Genomic DNA, 19,997 nt, shown 5'->3' on the forward strand with positions numbered 1-19,997 from the left:
CATATAAACAACACCAGGTCAGGTCATGGAAGGAGAATGGCAACTGGGGAGGCCTGAGGAGAGCCTGCCAAAGTGTGAAATTCCCAGCAGGGAGAAGACATTTGGAAAAACAACTCTATCAAGTTTTATCAACACATATCATTTCCTAAGTGGTATATTTTATTTAGAATATGTGTGGCCCAAATTTAACAAGGGAAGCTTTTATCAATTGCAGTTTTTATCGCTTCCAGATATTTCCCTTCCTGAGTTACTGGCAAAGTTGATGGTATGCTCATTATTATTGTCCCTCCTGTCTAAATACACCAAAGAGGGTGATGCTTGTAGGAGGGTGGAGATGACCTACACACACTTCCTGTCAGGCACAGCTCTGTGGCTCAGGCCCGCCACATGCTGAACTGTAAACAAATGTGGGCCTGGTGTTCTAATTTTAATCCTTAGAGAAAACCAACATATCAGTAATCATGTGGTAGAGAAACACACAAATAGGCTATGTTATGAGACACCCATTTTCTGCCCTAATGAGAGTTTTGATACTTTCGTTTTCAAGGGGCTGATGCAGGAGGAAAGTAATTTCACTGAGCTTCTCAGGAGTGGCATCCCATTGGCCACAAACATTAGAGGAATTTTTTTCTGAATGCAGAAAAGTGATTTCTCCATGTCTGTGACTTGGTCCACAAAGGAGAGCTATTCATTACATGTGCAGGAGAAGACATCTAAAGAACCATAAAGACTCTAGTCTTGCTTCCTTGGTGATTCAAGAAGCTTTTTGGAAGAGAAGAAAAAAGAAAGAAGAGGAAGAGGAGTTGGAAGAGGAGCAAGAAGGGAAAAGGAAGAAGGAAGAAGAGGAAATGCTTTCTGTTTGGTATAGCTCTTCTTTTCTGAGCACATTTTTGCCCTTTGTCTCTGTTGCTCACCCATTTCCCCCATCCCCTTAGCTTGGTGTTTCAGTTTTATTCTCATTGTCAGGAACTGACTCTTCCACCTACCTTTCAAAAATTATCTTGAAGTAGTTGTACAAAGATGTTTCAATTCAACATATCAGTATATGTGTCAATGTATATCTTGATCAATGTCATCATTCTCCCCATCCCTTCCAATCCTACTCATCCTCTCAATTTTCCTTGTTTCATTTTCACATATATACATTAAATATTATAACTGTTTCTCCCATGCTGCTTTTCATTCACCTATCCCCTTCCCTTTTACCTTATCCCTTTGATACTTCAAGTTCCAGCTTCCTGGTACTCATTTCATTCAATAGTAAGTTAGTTGCTCATAGTGTGTAACTCTCCCCTGCATAAATCATATTGTAATTATACATTCATGTGCATATAGGACTGAATCTATGATCACCTATCTAGTCTCAGAATGACAGGCATACATGGAACTTTATATAAATACTATTGCAGTCTTTCCTGTTGAATAAAAAAGGTCTTTTTGACATTTAAAGAAATTGTATAAATCCATATATTCTCTGAAAATAGTTGGAGAACTTTGCAGCCTGTTTGACCTGCTCTGATTTAAAATATAGATTGTACCCCATGTGGAATTGCCCTGGTATATACTTCAGAGAGACATGTTGTCACCCACCAAGGCAGCTGAAAGAAGAGTTCATTGAGAGGCCAAGCTGTCATGGATGCCCTTGAAAAAGAAATAAATCGGGGGTCTTTACCATAGGTCCCTGACTGAAGTCACGATGGCAGATTTTCAGAAGAGAAAGCCATACTCTGTAATCAAGCTCTTTCTCAGAAGGGAAGCTCTATGTGGCAGTAACCATGGATATGACATTAGAACTTTAATTGTTTAGTAAAGGCTTCTTCTTCACCCAAGTAGGACAGGAAGGGCCCAGTCTCTTGATTATACATGGCACATTGTATTTCCTTCCCACTACACATAACAAAAAGGATGCTTACTCTTCCAAAACTCCACACTTACTGCCAAATACCCCTAATTACTTCTACTGCAGAAATTTCATATTCCTTTGTACTTTTCTCTCAGAGGTAAAAAAAAAATGTCTATTCCTATCAATGAAAATAAAAACAACCAACATTTGCTTAACAATTCATATTTTTCAGTCAGTGTCAAATGCTTTTGTTTTCTTATTTATTGTCAAACTGATGTACAGAGAGGTTACAGTTTCATACATTAGGCCTTGGGTACATTTCTTGTACTGTTTGTTACCTCCTCCCTCCTTCCCCCTTCCCCTCCTCCTTTCACTCTCCCCCCATGAGTAGTTCAGTTGGTTTACACCAAATGGTTTTGCAAGTATTGCTTTTGGAGTCATTTGTCTTTTTATCCTTTGTCTCTCGATTTTGATATTCCCTTTCACTTCCCTAGTTCTAATACCAGTATATATAGTGCTTTATTATAGTAAATTTAGTTCTTCTAAAGTGTATGATTCAGTGATTTGTTAGCATAGTCATAGAGTGTGCCATCATTACCATTAAGCTTCAGCCCAATAAGAATGCTTCACCTGTTAACTGTTCCTCTCCCTGGCCCACAGCCATACACACAAACACTCCCATACCTAGTGCCTGAAAACTGCTGTGCATTTGCCTGGCTTGGAACTGTAGCACAGATGAAATCAGACAACATGTAGCATTCTGTGGCAGTCCTCTTTCACTTAGTGCTTCTAAGGTATACTCCTGGGATGCTGTGGCTTTCTTATGGCTGAATAATATTCCACTGTATGAATTTACCATACCTTGATAACCTATTCATCTAGTGGACTGTGGTTTGTTCCCACATCTGTGCCACTTGGAACAATGCAACAGAAAACGTTTGTTGTAACCAGTTTTTGTGTGTAGCTATGTTTTCTCTTTTCTTGGTTATGTACCAGACAGGAATTCTTGAGTCATATATAAAATTTTAAATTAGGACATCTAAGTTCCTTGCAAATTTTGTCAGTTATGAATAAATCTGTGATCAGCATCTTTGTAGAGGTTTTGGTGTGCATTTATTTGTTTTCAACTAAGGAGTACAGTTGTTGAATGATATTAAATAGATTTGGTTTAAAAGTTATGTACTTCAGCAGATTAGTTAAGGCTCAGGATCCCTGGTGAAGGTAGAAGTTATTGTGGGCCCAGTGAACAGAGAGGTGACTGGAGTAAATACAGATGGTTTAAAAACTGCAGTGGCCAATGGGCCTTCAATGGCTCATGCCTATAATCTAGAAGGATGAGATCTGAGGTTCAATGGCAATCTGGGCAGAAAAGTTTGTTAGACTTTATCTACAATTAACCAGTGAAAGGCAGACGGAGTTGTGGCTCAAGTAGCAGAGTGCCAGCCTTTAGCAAAAAGGCCAAAGGAGAGCACCCAGGACCTGAGTTCAAGCCGCATATCATACCCACGCCAAACACACACATACACACACACACACACACACACACACACACACACACACACACACACACCTCAGAGAACAGAATGTCTGCCTCCATACCTCCTAGGTCTACATGATCTTAGAAATAAGGATGCCAAAGACCTACTTGAGAACTAGTTTCAAGTCCCACAGTGGCTCAGTAAGTCTCCTCTGACTGGCCAGTTTTCTTGTATTTCATTTGCCTAGGGTGCAAGTGATCAGGAGACAACTCGGGGTATGAAACCCCCTCTCTTCTCTCACTTGTGTAAAGTTCCCCTCTCTTGTCTGTGGATTTCTTCCTTCCAATTCACAAGACAGAACTGAAGAATGCATTGGAGGCAGTCGCCTGCCATGAAGCTGTGAACCAATGCTGTAATTCAGTCAGGTTCCTGTATATATACATGTATTGAAACTAGGGAAGGGAAGGGGAATATCAAAATGGAGAGACAAAGGATAAAAGACAAACCAATTCAACAGCAATACTTACAAAACTATATGCTGTAAACCAACTGTACAACTCATGGGGGGAAAGGAAGTGGGGAGGGGGAGAGGGAGAAGGGAAATGAGGGAGGAGGTAACAAATTGGATAAGAAATGTACTCACTGCCTTATGTATGAAACTGTAACCCCTCTGTACATCCACCTGACAATAAATAAATATTTCAAAAAATGGGCAGTACCCAATGCAAGCAGCAGAAAACTGATATGGATATGTTAATAACATATATAGTTCTATAAGAAAATGCCAGACTGTCCTCCACAATGGGCATACTAATTTACCACCAGGCTGTCGGAGAATGAGAGTTGCGTTCTTCACTAGTGTTTGGCATTTTCAATTTCCTAGATTTGGGTATTCTGAAATGTATGTAGTATTTCTCTCACTGCTGTATCAATTTGCAGTTTTTTGACCAAATAATGTGAAACAAATGTTCTTTTATATAGTTATTAGAAACCTGTTAATATGTTTTAGTGAGGTGTCTATTAAGGTCTTTGGCCCATATTTAATTGTGAAGTTTTCTTATTGTTTAATTTTAATTGTTCTTTGTATATTTTGTATCCTTTATCAGATACGTGTCCCAAATATTTTTCCCGAACTGTGGCCTGCTTTATTTATTTATTTTTCTTTATCTTCATAACACCTTTCCTAGAACATGGTGTAACGTCAAGAATATCAGTTCTTCCTTTCATGGATCTTTTTGTTGAATCTAAAATGTTTCTGTCTATCTCAAAGTCATCTAGATTTTGTGTTGTGTTATTTCTGTGAGATTTAAACCTTTGAGTTTGCCATTCTGAGTCAATGTTTAGGAAAGTTGTAAGGTTTGGATGTAGATTTATTCTTTTGCATGCTTAGTTGTTTTCATTACATTATTGAAAAGACTTTCACTATTGTGTTTTGTTCTTTGTCAAAGACTAGTTGACTGTATTCATACAAACTATTTCTAGACTTGTGTTTAACATGTATGTGTGCTGTTACTGGGAGTTTGAGGGCCTTGTGATCTCCACTGGCTTTTCCACTCAAAGCTGGCATTCTACTACTTAGCTGTGCCTTCATGCCTATTGTTTAACATTTTAAAAACCCAGTGCTGATACCCAAATATGCTTAGAACTCAAAAAAATAGGTTCCCCCAAAACAAACCTTCAAAGAAATGCCTGTCTTATTAATAAGTGGGCTAAAGACTTAAAGAGAGACTTCTCTGAAGAGAAAATAAGAATGGCCAGTAGACACATGAAGAGATGTTCAACATCTCTGGCCATAAAAGAAATGCAAATCAAAACAACATGGAGATCACACCTGACCCCAGTTAGAATGGTCATTACCAAGAAAACTTATAACAACAGATGCTGGCAGGGATGTAGACAAAAGGGAATGCTACTATATTGTTGGTGGCAGTATACACTTGTTCAACCACTCTGGAAAGCAGTATGGAGGATCCTCAAATGTCTAAATGTAGAGGTCCCCTATGACCCAGCAACCCCTCTTCTGGGCATTTACCCAAAGGATCACAAACAAGGCCATACTAAAGCTACCAGCACAGCCATGCTGATTGCAGTATTATTTACCATAGCTAAAATATGGAATCAATCCTCAGTAGATCAAGAAAATGTGGTATATATACACAGTGGAATTCTATGCTGCCATAAGAAAGAATGGCACTGCACCATTCCTAAGGAAATGGAAAGACAGGAAAAAAGTCAAATTAAGTGAAGTGAGCCAGACCCAAAGAAACATAGAGTCCACGGCTTCCCTCATTTGTAATAATTAGTTTATGTCTAGGATAGTCCTAAGAGAGGATCATAATAGCTCAATTGCTATGTATGAACATACGATCATATAAGATGATGCTAAGCAAAGGGAACTCCAAGATATAGAAACAAATTGTTTTTCATTGTTATTTTTAATGTTCTATTTGGAATTGTTTATTGTTACCTTCATTTTTCTTTGCTATGGTTTATCCCCTGTTGTGACTATATTTGTTTTTGGTACCCTGGGTATTGTAGATAGGGAAGGGAAACATCAAAAAGGTGCGACAAAGGATAAAGGATGAACCAATGCAACAGTGATATTCATAAGACAATATATGGGAAATTAACTGTACAACTCGGGAAGGGGTGAGATAGAGAGGAGGGAAAGTGGGTGAAAAATGATGAGGAGGTAACAAGTTTGATAAGAAATGTAGCCACTAACTTATTTTTGTAACTGTAACCCCTCTGTACATCACCTTGACAATAAAAATAAAATTTTAAAAAAGGCTAATGCTTTCTTCCCCAACACATGCAGTAGGAGAAATATGTGAAAGTCTTCATGCCCTTTTCAATACTTGTTACTGTTTGATTCATTATTTATCATGTGAAATGGTATCACATTGGGATTTTGATTTGTATTTCCATAACAACTGAAGATATAGAGGATTTTTATGTGCCTATTAGAAATCCAGAGCTGGGGATATGGCCTAGTGGCAAGAGTGTTTGTCTCCTATACATGAAGCCCTGGGTTCAATTCCCCAGCACCACATATACAGAAAACTTCCAGAAGTGGCGCTGTGGCTCAAGTGGCAGTGTGCTAGCCTGGAGCAAAAAAGAAGCCAGGGACAGTGCTAGGCCCTGAGTCCAAGCCCCAGGACTGGCAAAAAAAAAAAAAAAAAAAAAATCCATATGTAGTTTTGTGTAAATGTCTATTCAAATGCCTTGTCTATACCAAAAATGCACGTTTTTACTGTGATTTTTTTCATAGAAGTCTCTTAACAAATGAGGATATTCGATACTTAATTTTGATATTATCTTAAAAGAAGTATTAGAATTTATAAATGCATTTTCTACAACTATTCAGATAATCATGTGGATTTCTAAAAAGTTTTGCTGTTAATATGATGTAGTATGCTTTTATTTCAAAGTTAATCAAATCTAACACTTTTAGGATAAATTCCACTTAGGTACAACTTTATTATTGTTTTCATATATTGTTGGATTAGACTTTCAAATACTATATGGAGGTTCTGAAAGTTACATTCATATGGAATATTTGTCTTTAGTGAGTTTCTCCCCCTCTTTCTTGTGATTCTGTTTTCTTTTTTTTTTTTTTTTTCCAAAAATACTGTCCTTGCTGTTTGGGGAGGTGTTCCCTTCTCTTCTAATTTTTTAAAGGGCATGTACTTATGAAAATTTAGTATTAATTTTCACTTAGGATGGAGTCATTCTCCTTTTGAGAAATTTTATTTTGTTTTTGCCCTACATTACTATTTTATTGAAAATATACAAATAGGATCATTCATATTAAGAGTCATATAGAGTGAGGACTAAAAATATCTTAAACACAGACCTTTCATTTTCTCTCTCCATAGAATTCAGACAAGAAACCCTTCAGGCATTTGAGAAAGCTCAATTGAGCATAGGTTTTCAGGGTTTTTATTGAGGTTTCAGTTTTTAGACATGCTTGGATGAGTCTTTGGTAATGTGGCTGAATGTTTAGATTTATACTTTTTCCCATAAGTCAGGTCAGTCCGTTATCATGTGTTTCAAAATTCCAAACCTTAAGCCATATGACTGATCTTTTGGACATGACCAGTGTACATCCTCAGCTGTTTACTTAACAAAAATCCAGGTGTGGTCCAAGGAATAATGTGAATAACAAACATTCTCATCACTCAAGTAAATCATGAGTAGAGATGTTTCCTTGAAGTATTTATAGATGAAAATAAGATAAATTCATTTCCTATGTAACAAAAAAAATATACGTGTTAGGTTAAGGATGTGTGGTTTTCTTTTCTTGTGGAAAATATTATGAGTAGAAATCAGATGAGCTACCTTTGAATAGCTAAACAGATATAAATTCAGTTTTGGTTTGTATTATGCCTTCATATTTTTAATGCATCCTTGAGCCAGTTTTAGTAATTTATGTGTTTCTAAAAACTTACTCAAATTTTCTGGCACATAATATTCTTATATTTTTAAGCAATTTCTTTGAATAGGTATTAATGTCTTTTTATTCATAATTTTAGTCATTTGAATTATCTCTCATCTTTATTATTTAAGTTAGCCAAAACATACTCAATTTTGTTGATATTTTAATAGAGCTAACTTTTGCTTTTATTAATTCCCATTGTTACTCAGTTCCTTATTTTATTTCTATCTAGCCATTATTGTTCCTTTTATTCTTCAAAATTTATTTTTTGCTTACTTTTAATTTCAAAGTGAAAGATTAAATCATAAATTGAAATTTTTCTTTTCAATCTAGGCATTTACAGCTATTCACCTTCTTCTGTACATGTACCTTCACAGATTTTGGTATATTAGGTTTTCACTTTAATTCATCCCAAGGTGGTCTTTAAATTTCCTTTTGATGCCTTCTTTGAATTATTAGTAATTTAAGAGTAATTTCCACACATTTCCTAATTTCCAACTTTGATTGTACTGATTTTTTATTTCATTAGTAAAGTATGATAATATGTGTCATTATTTCAGTCCTTTTACATTATTGCTTGTTTTATAAACCAAACATATCCTTCCTGAAAATTGTTCTATGTATGCTTAAGAAAAATATAATCTGGTGCTGTTTAGTAGATGATTTTTTAAATACTTGCTATTTTTGGTTGATTTACACTCCTGTTCAAGTCTTTTATTTTATTGTTGAATTTTTGCCTTGTTGTAATTATTGAAAGTATGGTATTGATGTATCTAACTGTTGTTGGGATTTTTCTAGTTTTTAAATTTCATGTTAGTTTTTTATTTAAAAACCATGGGAGACCTGCAGTTAAGTGAATATATGATTCATATATAGGATTAATACGTAATAAACTTGTTATTATAAATTATCTTTCTTGCTTCAAATAATTTCTATCTCAAAAGCTATTTTATTTCCATTAATATAGTCACTGGAGCTGTCTTTGGTTGCTGTTTGCATTGCTTATTCTTTAACTTCGTTTCTATCTAAATCTAAAGGTTTTAAATCATATATTCATTTTCTGTATTTAAATCGTAAATTTTATTTATTCTGAAAAAACTTTGTATTTTAAGTATTTATTCACAATCAATGTAAGTAATGAGAAGGTAAGATCTACACTATTTTATTTTATTTATGCATATGTGTTATGTATTTTTTATTCCTCTTCTCCACCACTGCTTTCTTTGTTGTAAATACATATTTTCTAATTTACCATTTTTATTTCCTTCCATAATTGTTCTACATCTTAAGACTTTTTTCCTTAGTAGTTTCCTCAATAACTAATGATACATAACAATTTTAAAAATAGCAACTTAATTTCAATAATATTCAAGACTTTACTTTTAAAACTCTGTTGCCCTCTCTCTTCCTGGTGCTATTATAGTTATATATTGTTTTATATATATGATATAAATTATATATGATATGCCCATCATTACAGATTTATACTTATTATAACTTTTTTTTGCAGTTGTCATTTCTGTCAAACAAGAGAAAGATAGGATTATAAACAAAAGTTACATATGTGTTCTATTTTTCTATGTAGCTACTTTTAACTGGTGTTTTTTGTTTCTTCACCAAGATCCAGATTAACCACTATTGTCCTTACTGATGAGCTTTTCTTTAAATTTAATTTTAGTGCTAAAGTGATGTACAGAGGGGTTACAGTTACATGCATAAGGTAGTGAGTACATTTCTGTTTGACAAGAAATGAACTCACTGATAAGCTTTTAGTTATTTCTTGCCACTTAGGTTTTCTTGCAATAATTATTCTTAGTTTATATTTGTCTTGAATGTCTCAATTTCCTTTCTTCTTACAAATCTTCACTAGATATAAAACTCGTCCTCTCACTTTATTCTTACTCCATTGCTTGTGGGAAGAAATCACCTTTCTACCCAGATTGAGAACCTGGCTTCTGCTGTGTCTAGGAGAGGATCTCTTTGAATTTATCCTACTTAGAATGATGCGCTTCTTTGAAAGTAGATTGATACTTATCGTTGATCTAGAGATGTTTTTCAGCCATTGTTTATTCACATATGCTATTTCTTCTCTGGTTCTCTCCTTTATTTCTGGAATTGTCATTACACCTTTAGCCTGTTTGATCATGTCTCATAGACTGTCTTCAATAGCTCTGCAGAGGCTCACTTCATTTTTCATTCTTTTTATACTTCATTCTTTACTCTTTCAGTCACTTACATTTGGTTATGTCAACTGACTTATAGTTAAGTTTAGTGATTCTTTTGCCAGCTTGCAACTGTTTTGGGGATCCTCTACTGAATTTATATGTTTGTATTATTGCTCAACTACACAATGTCTATTTGTATATGCTTGTTTGTTTCTAATATTGGGGCTTGAACTTGGTGCTTGTATTTTTCCAGCTTTCTTGGTCATGGCTGACACTTTACCATGTGAGCGATGCCTCTACCTCAGCTGATTAGCTAGAGATGGAATATCAGAAACTTCTACCTAGGCTGGCTTCAAACCTGTATCTCCCAGATAATAGCCTGCTAAGTAACTAGGCTAATAGGCATTAGCCACTACTGCCAGTTTGAAATGTTTTTGTCTCTTTCTACTTATAGATATTTTCTACTTGTCAAGACATAATTCTGATACTTTCCTTTTATCCTCTCTACATTGTTATTTTTACTTCTTGGACATATTTGAAATATCTGATTTTAAAATCTTTGCCTATTCAATTGAGTAGTTGGAATTTTCTCTGTGAAAGTTTCTACTGACTATTTTCTTCTGGTATTTACTATTCTTTCTTATTTTCCTGCATTTATAATTTTTGCTGAAGATTTGTTTAAAATAAATTATGTCTCCTCTCCTCTGAGATTTTTTTGCTATTAATGCATATCTTTCTTGTTGTTCAGTGAATCTTAATTCTGTAAAGTATGTGTTCCTTTTTATGTATGCCTAATCAAATATATGCTTAGACTAGTGGTCAACTAATTATTTTGCAGACCTTTTCATTAAATACTTGGAATTATACTAAGTGAAGTGAGCCAGACCCACAGAAACATGGACTCTATGGTCTCCCTCATAGGGAATAATTAGTACAAGTTTAGGCTAGTCACACCAGAGGATCACAAGAGCCCAAAAGCTATGTCCTTATGAACACATAAGATGATATTAAGTGAAATGAGCTCCATGTTATGGAAACGAGTGTTATATCACTGTTGTAATTATTTTCAACATACCATGTGAAACCATAGCTCTTTTTGTTGATGATACTCTTTTATCCCCTTCCTGTGGTTGTCCCCATGCTTTCACTGTATCTCATCTCAGTACCCTGGATACTGAATGTACTTGAATTAGAACTAGGGAAGGGAAAGGAAATATCAAAATCAAGAGACAACGGATAAAAAGACAAACGACTCCAAAAGAAACACTTGCAAAACCATTTGGTGTAAACCAACTGAACAACTCATGAGGGGAGAGGGGAAGGGGAAGGGGAGGGGAAATGAGAGAGAAGGTAACAAATTGTACAAGAAATGTACTCACTGCCTTACTTAGGAAACTGTAACCCCTCTGTACATAACTTTGAAAATAAAAAAGTAATTATTCAAAAAAAATCCAACCCTTATCAAATGTCTTTGTGTTTTGAAGAATGTCTTTAACACTCAGGCAGACAAGTTGCAATTCTTAGTTTTTTGGCACCTCAAATGAGACAGAGGAGAGAGCTGAGGACTTTCTTAGTTCTTTCCTGGCCATGTGAATAGTTCTGTATCTGGCCTTCTAGATTCCTAATAGTCAGACCTATTTATATCTCAGGTAGACATTTGGTTTCCCAAATTGTCCTTAATATTTTTTTAGTCAACTTCTTCTTTACTCTAAGTCAAGTCACTGACTCAGGTTAAACAATTCTTGCTAATTGTTTTTACACCAGTTCCCCTGGAAAAGTCTTTTGATTTCGAGTTGAGGTTTCTAGTAAATGATCCGGCAGGTTACATAGTGACAGTTCTCTCAGACTATTTCAGTGATTGCTAGGTTGCTGTTTTTCAAACCTTCTGTAATTGCATGGCTCCTGCTTTTCAAAGGTATTGCAGAGATGGAGAGAAAATGACCGGAATAGGAAGAACTTGAAATATCCTCAAACCTGATGCATTTACCCAGATTCTGTGATTACTGGTTATTCAGTTGGTTGGTTTAATAAACTCTGCTTCAATTGTCCATGTCTTTATTTGCTTTCTAAAATATTTTAAAAAATGAGCCTAACACGTTCTTTGCGCTTACCTCTTTGCCAGTCCCTATAACCATTCCAACTGATGTAGGAAATAGTTTGTTCATGACTTGATATCCTTGTTTAGGAGAATATTGATCATGAAACTTTTAAATCATTTGCCAACAAATAAGTGATTTTCACATTCATTCAATATCTGTAACTTTTCTGCAGTTTCTTTTCCTACTCCTCTAGAATATGAATTTTCTTTTTATCTCTTTACAGCTATTTACATATAAGGCACATAATTTTCACATTCATTCAATATCTCTAACTTTTCTGCAATGTCTTTTCCTACCCCTCTCGAATATGAATTTTCTTTTTAACCTCTTTACAGCTCTCTATTTACATACAAGGCACATAACAAATACAAATCTCACAGCATTTGTTTTCTTCCCTATCTATAGCATTCCATAAATATTAACTCATGGCCACCTATCATGTAGATATTATTATTACTGATCTTGTAGACGTGAAAAAAACAGACACAGAAAGGTTAAATAATATATCTAAGGTCACACAGTGAAAGACAAGCAGAGCTAGGACTTGAACCCAAGTAGTCTTAGCTCTTCACTGTAAGCAATAACCACTCTGAAATTTGACATTCCATTTTTTAAACACACTGCTATTAACTTTTGTAGTTTTTATGGCTAGTACAAAGTTTACTAAACAAGAGAAAATATTTATCTATTTCTTATCTTTTAAAACACAGGCCTATAAATATGTCTGCTGTAGAAAATGTCATGCAGGAGCAATACCAGCCTGCTATTATTATCTAAAATGTGATTATGTTATATGATATGTGAGTAAGTATAAGCTACATTGATCTTTAAAAAAAGTAAGAAGTCAAGGTAAAGATAGAAACCTTGATGTTTGGATCTTGACTCTGCTCCAAGTCTTTTCACTTTATAAAGATATATAGTGCCAGACCTATTTTGAAGCTGTGTGTAAAATTCTACATGCTGCAGTGAGATTAATATTTTAAAGAGTGACTTTATAGAAACTTGGCACCAGAAAATAAGATTTGTTTCATTATTTTTACATATAAAAGTTTATTGAGGTCACAACATATTCGTTTTTAGAAAAAAAATCATTAGCACATGGTGAAATACACAATTTATTGATAAAATCACAGTAGCACTTTTTCTGTGTAAATTTCTCATAGCCCATCCAAAACATATTTGAGATGACTTCTAAATACAGCTAACTGATGAATATGTTAGCATGAATAAAGTTCTTCATGCCAGTCTTTAAGTTTCTGGTTCTCCAATAACATCACTGATCATTTAGCCACATAGGGCTGCTTTATTTTAAAATTTTTTCCATACATGCTTTTCAGTCAACACTTCCATTTCAAAGGTCTTGTTCTACATACTTTATTAAAACACCCTCTGTGTGACTGTGCACTTTCCTACCTCCCAAGTCCAACTCCTTTAGAAGAGGGTCACTGTGCTTTTCCCCCATCAGTATTAACAACATAATGGAGGTGTTGATGTTTTTCAAACACTAAAATTGAGCAAGTCTTGAAATAACTGACTTACAGTTGATTTTGGCCAACCAAGAAATTTACAGCTTACCTCTCTAGTGTGGTGTTAACTCACTATAAACTTTGAGGATCTTCTAGGTTGAGAAGCAAACCCAGAAAATATTTGCACTTACAGGTTTAACTAAAACTTGTACTCTCAGGACCCCTCCTTTTGAGGAAACCCAGAAGTTTCAACATAAACTTTATTTCTAGCTGCAGATTATTTATGAGTTATGCATGGAAAGACTATCTTCTAGCTCAGGTTCTACTGACAAATGAGGAAACTATCATACAGAGAGATGATTAACTCACTCAAATTTATACAACTAAGTCACACATGCAACTTGGCTGCCCAGGCTGGCTTCCTAGCATACATTTCAAAGTAATGAAAATTGAATTCCTGCCATGACAGAAGAAGGAAGACCAAAGTCAAAGTGACTCACATTACAACTAGAAATTTAAGACACTGTGCAACCTCAAGGTCTTGACTACAGAAGCTAACTCGATTTTCCCTACTCTGAGTCCCTCCATCCTACTACCTTGGGATTCTAGAAAGGATGGGATTTGTTGATAAGCATCTTGTGAAAAAAAGCCCAATTGTCCCTCAGACAATGCCTTCTTCTCATGACCTGATGCTACCTAATGTAGGATAATGACATCTGAACACCCCTGAATAAGGATTAACTGGAATAAATCATTGACTAGAACCATTTAACTATAACTGTCACTTTGTAGCCATCTTGGAATCTAAAAGAATTGGACTACTTGTCAGGTATCAGCAATTCTCATCATAATAAGACCCTGTCTAAGCAATCTCAAGACAACATGCTGCCGGACTACCTATAGCTGTTGTCTACTGTAGGAGTCAGTGACCAACTCTAGTCTGACCGGGATCCTGGAGCCAGGACCTTGCACTCAGGAACTCCAGTTTCAGTAGCTTTGAAATTATGAACCAGCAATGATTTAAAGAAGTTATGTAGAACTGGACTTTGTAGTTACTTATAGGTATGAGATTCATGGACATTTCCTCCCAGAAAATGATGTTTTTTTCATTACATCTCTGACAATAGGAAACTATTTTAAGAAAGGTTTACCCTAGATTCATCAAAAGGACACCTCCAATTTGGCTTTTAACAGCTAGTAACTGTTTTTTTGTTTTACCAGTCATACTTTTCCAATCAAACATATCTATGCCTATTCTGAAGTAATGACTACATTTCTCAAACACTAAATGTGCAGAACAAGTGATATCTCAGCATTCTTATTGTCCATGGAAATCCACAGAGCACTCATATCTGGCCTCCTTGGTGAATCTCTCCTTCTTAGAGATGGCAATTTCAGGATTCAGTAGTTATTTGTCTTCCTTTCCTTATGTACTTACTTTTTCACAGGGGCTCAAAAATATGTTTATGTTTTCGGGCTCTAAGAACTGGGATGAGAATGGAGTTATCTATTGGTGAGAAGGAAGAATTATTCACCAGATATACTTCTGGCTTCATAACAAAATGAGAGTGAACATGTGAAGAAATTCTAACTGTGGACAGAAATAGTGAAATTCATCCAGGCACTGTAGTACATGACTATAAACCCATCTATTCAGGAGGCAGATATAAGGAGTATTGCAATTTAAACCCATCCTGGCCCCCAAATTAAGAAGATGCCATCTTATGCAAAAGCCTGGTGTACCTATAATGCCAGCTATGCAGGACGTGTAAGTAGAAGATCTTGGTTTAAAGCCAGCACAACACAAAAACGCAATGTAATACTCAATCTAAAATATAAATAAAATATTTTCTAAAGGGTTAGGATTGTGGATCAAGTGATAGAGAATTGGAGCATGAGGTCCTGTGTTCAAACCCCAGCACCATAAAAAGAAGAGATGGCAGAGCTCATGCAAGTAGCTATAAATTTCTCCTCTGCAGCAATTCTTTTTTCCCATACTTTATTTTATTTATTTACTTTTTATCTTTATTGTAAAGATGATGAACAGGGGAGTTTAGTTATATAAGTAAGGTAATGAGTACATTTTTTAAAAACATTGTTACCCCCTCCTTCATTTTCTCCTACTTACCCCTCCCTGCAGCTCTCCTGCCCCCCAAATTGTAGAGTTGACTTCCAACATAATGTCAAGTGAGTTTCATTGTTGTATTAGTTATCCTCTATCCTGTTGTTTCTGGATTCCCTTTCCCTCCCACAGATCGAATAAACTTATATACAAGACAAAGGATACAGAAAACTAAAACAGACCAAAAAAAAGAAAGAAAGAAAGAAAGAAATAACAACATACAGGACATAAAGAGAACCTCTTGTTTCCAGTTCTTGGAGTTCATGTTGATACACTTCATTACATGTGGTCCTATTGGTAGCAATCTTTCTCCCATTTACACAGTGGGTTTTCTTACTTGGTACATCCTGAAGGTAAGATAACATACAGAAGATGAAGAGATACCATTGTGGATGCAGCTTTTCATCAAATTCTGTCCTCCTCAAGTCTGACAGATCTCCTTCCACCGTAAATGTGAACAATACTGTCTGATGAGAAAGAGCTTCTTGCCAGAGGCATGGTGAGTATGTAGAAGAAATAATACAGACCTCACAGAAAGACCTCTCCACATAGTTGTGTGACCTTGAGCAAGTTATTTTGCCTCTTTATGCTTTAACTCTCTCATTTGTAGAATAGAGAAAATAATAGGCTGTTGTAAAAAAATTGCCACATGGACTACATAAAATGTTATCTGGTTATATGATATGTCACTGAAATTTTTTTCTGGCAATGAACTGGTACATAATAAACAATTAGCATGTAATTACTCAGCTTTCTTCCCACTGGCCAAACAGTTTCTTCCCACCCTTCATGAAGAAGGGGGGAAAGAAGAAAACAAGATGGTGTAAGCTTGCTACCTCTAAGGGCAGTACATTCCTGTGATTTAAACTCATTGTCATTCCCTTTTATATTAGATGCCTGAAGGTAGAGTAAAAATTCCAAAGTTCCTCTATCTCAATAATACCTAGAAGATAAACATTGAAAAAGAGGAATATTCTATATGTTCTCATCATTGGAAACTACCATTCAAATACAGGATACCATCAAATCCCTATTCCATAAATAAACCCAAGTGGCTGATTTAGTATTATTGCACCAAATAAACTTTAGGAGGTCAATAGATATTTATCAACATATTTTGAAGCTACAGAATAGCCAAAAGAAAAAAAGGATCCCCACATAGCTGAAGACCTGGAATTATTTTAATATTAAAACTGTGTATTAAGATTTCTATGAATTTTTGTTCTTTATTTTTAATTTAGTGGTCCACAAAAATCAATAAAGTATGAAGAAAATTTTTACTATAAAACTATTTTAGTCGGTTTTTATTGTGTGTTTTTTACAAGTTAGACCTTTATATCCATAACTGCTATTCATATAGTACATATTCATCATCTCAACAAACTAATCACCAATGGGTGCTTTGAAGCAGAATTGTTGGGGCAGGGGAAGAAACTGAGCAGATTGTGGGAGACACTGGGCCTTGCTGGAGTTCTGTTCATTCCGACACCATGAGAGCAAAGGAGAGGCCGCTATCCACTGAGGTTTTCAGTGGCTCAGCCATCTCACCAGAACCAGGCAAAGCTGGTAGTGGTTCTGAGTTGCACTTATGACAAAATAGGTGATAAAACAGTTTTTCATGAGGAGATCGTTCATTACCTAAAATAGATTGCCATTGTCTACAACTGTGGAACATGTGACAGAATTTGCAGCAAAGTTTGTTACTTACTTCACCAATTGGATAACAAAGATGATTAGAAAAGGAAAATGAGGACATTTTAAATTATTGTTCACCTTCCCCTTAAAGTCTTATAAGTCCACACTAACCTAGTCATGTTTAGAGCATGCCAACTCATAAACAAGCTTTTGAGAAATATGCCAGAAAATGCCCATATTGATGATGATTTGTTTGACAAAATTATAAAAGCTATGCTTATTAGATTGAAAGATAAGATTCAATATGTATGAATACAGGTAGTTTGGGCTCTTTCTCAACTATAAGATCGCAAGGATGATGGGTGCTTAGTGGTTAGTACATATACTAGTTTGATTGAAAATGATTGAATCCAGATGTTAGGAGATGGTATTACACCATCAGCCAAGAGTTTGCCAAAAATTGTAGAATGCACTGAGGATGTAAAAGAGGCTCTCAGAAAGTTGGCTTATCGGGTTCTAGCTGAAAATGTTCTTATGAGAGTGATAGCCATTGCTTAGAGAGTAATGCTGCTTCAATAGGGTCTCAATGACAGCTCAAATACTGTGAAGCAACCCATGCAGAAACATCTTCTCCAAGGCTGGTCACACTTCACCAAAGGAAATACCTTCTGAAGTGACAGTCTCTGTTCTCAATGCTTTATTGGCAGTGACTCCCCCAGCGAACTTATGGTGATCTGTAAAAATAATGACAGCAGAAAAATGATCCCCATGGAAATATTAACTCCTAAAATTGAATTATATTGGTGTGCCCTTTGCAATTACTTGAAATCAAAAGGAGATGCAGGTGAGAAGGTTTTAGAGAATATCTTGTCAAACAGAACCAGTAGTATATGCAGAGTATCTACTGAGTTATATCGAGAGCATTCTAATAGTTGATGAGCCATGGAGAAATGAATTTTCATATATTGGAAACTTAATGACAGAGTTCATTGGTTAGTAATTGATTCAAATTTCAATTCTTTGGGTACTAGTGAAGAAGGAAGATGGCTATTTTATAGGAGACCAACCACTTACACAGGCAATATCCCCGGTTTCTTTTCTTGTTGAGAAGACAACTCCACATCATCACCAATGACAGTAAGGACAGAAATTGTTAAAGAAATGATCTCAGAGATATGTGCACCCATTATTACTAATAACATTGATCCATCCAATGCAAGAGAGAACTCGAGATGGATGAAATAAAAGTTAAAGTTACTGAAGCAAAAGAAGTTTTAAAAAATTGAATTACCTTACAAGATTTCAATCAGGCATCAAAATTAAAAGAAGAAATAAGAACACTGGAAGATGCCCAAACAGAGCTGTTGACACTCTGGAAAGTGGTATGGAGGTTCCTCAGAAGGCTAAACATAGAGCTCCTGTCCAACCCAGCAGCCTCACATTTGGGCATCTACCCAAAAGATTACAAGCAAGACCACACTACAGCACAACAATGTTCGTCACAGTACAACTTGTCATTGCTAAAACATGGAACCAACCCAGATGCCCCTCAGTAGACAAATAGATCAGGAAAATGTGGTACATATGCACAATGGAATTCTATGCCTCTATCAGAAAGAACAGCACTGCCCCATTTGTAAGGAAATGGAAGGACTTGGAAAAAAATTATACTAAGTGAAGTGAGACAGACCCAAAGAAACATGGACTCTATGGTTTCCCTCATAAGGAATAATTAGTACAGTACATAGCAGAAGATCACAATAGCCCAATAGCTATGCCCTTACGAACACATAAGATGATAATAAGTGAAATGAACTCCACGTTATGGAAACAAGCATATATCATTGTTGTAATTATTTTCAACATGCCATGTGAAACCGTACCCTTTTTTTTCTCTTGTATTCCCTTCCCGTGGTTTTACTCCTACTATCACTGTATCTCATCTGAGTACCCTGGACACTGTATATATGTGTATTAGAACTAGGGAAGGGAAAGGGAATATCAAAATGGAGAGACAAAGGATAAAAAGGCAAATGATTCCAAAAGCAATACTTAAAAAAACATTTGGTTTAAACCAACTGTACAACCCATGGGGGAAGAGGGACAGGAGGAGGGGTAGGCAGGGGAAAATGAAGGAGGAGGTAACAAGTTGAATAAGAAATGTACTCACTGCCTCACATATGAAACTGTAACCCCTCTTTACTTCACTTTGACAATAAAGGGAAAAGAACCCTAAGGACAAAAAAAAAAACGAAAAACAGAACTGTTGAAAGAGACAGAACAACTTGAAATTAAAGAAGATCACATAGAGAAGAATGATGTGGAGACACTACAGAAGTGTCTTGTTTTGTTCTTTGAACTGTTGAAACAGATGTCATTTCTACTGGGATCAGTGAGATCCTGAATGGAATCACTGAATCTCTGATTCTTCCTGGAATAATAAATATTCATCCTGTAGTAAGAAGGTTGGTTGTTTTATGTCTGGGATGCTGTGACCTACAAAATCAAGATCTTGCAAATAAACACTTTGTATACTGTTACAGGTTTTGTAAACTGATGATGTCATAGTAAAGTACATGTGTTAAAGGCAATCTTTGACCAACTGTTTTTTTGTTTTGTTTTGTTTTTTTGACAGTCTTGGGTGTGGGACTCAGGGCCTGAGCATTGTCCCTGGCTTCTTTTTGCTCAAGGCTAGCACTCTACCACCTGAGACACAGCACCAATCTCACTGATAACATTTGGAACTAAACA

The 19,997-nt window shown here is 35.6% G+C and overlaps 1 pseudogene; it reads left to right on the plus strand.

The window, feature by feature from the left end:
• Positions 1 to 695: 695 nt before the first annotated feature.
• LOC125357564 lies at positions 696 to 19,831 on the plus strand (annotated as a pseudogene).
• The last annotated feature ends 166 nt before the right edge of the window (positions 19,832 to 19,997 follow it).

This window comes from Perognathus longimembris, chromosome 9, assembly GCF_023159225.1.
Source record: "Perognathus longimembris pacificus isolate PPM17 chromosome 9, ASM2315922v1, whole genome shotgun sequence".
Taxonomy (NCBI): Eukaryota; Metazoa; Chordata; class Mammalia; order Rodentia; family Heteromyidae; genus Perognathus; species Perognathus longimembris.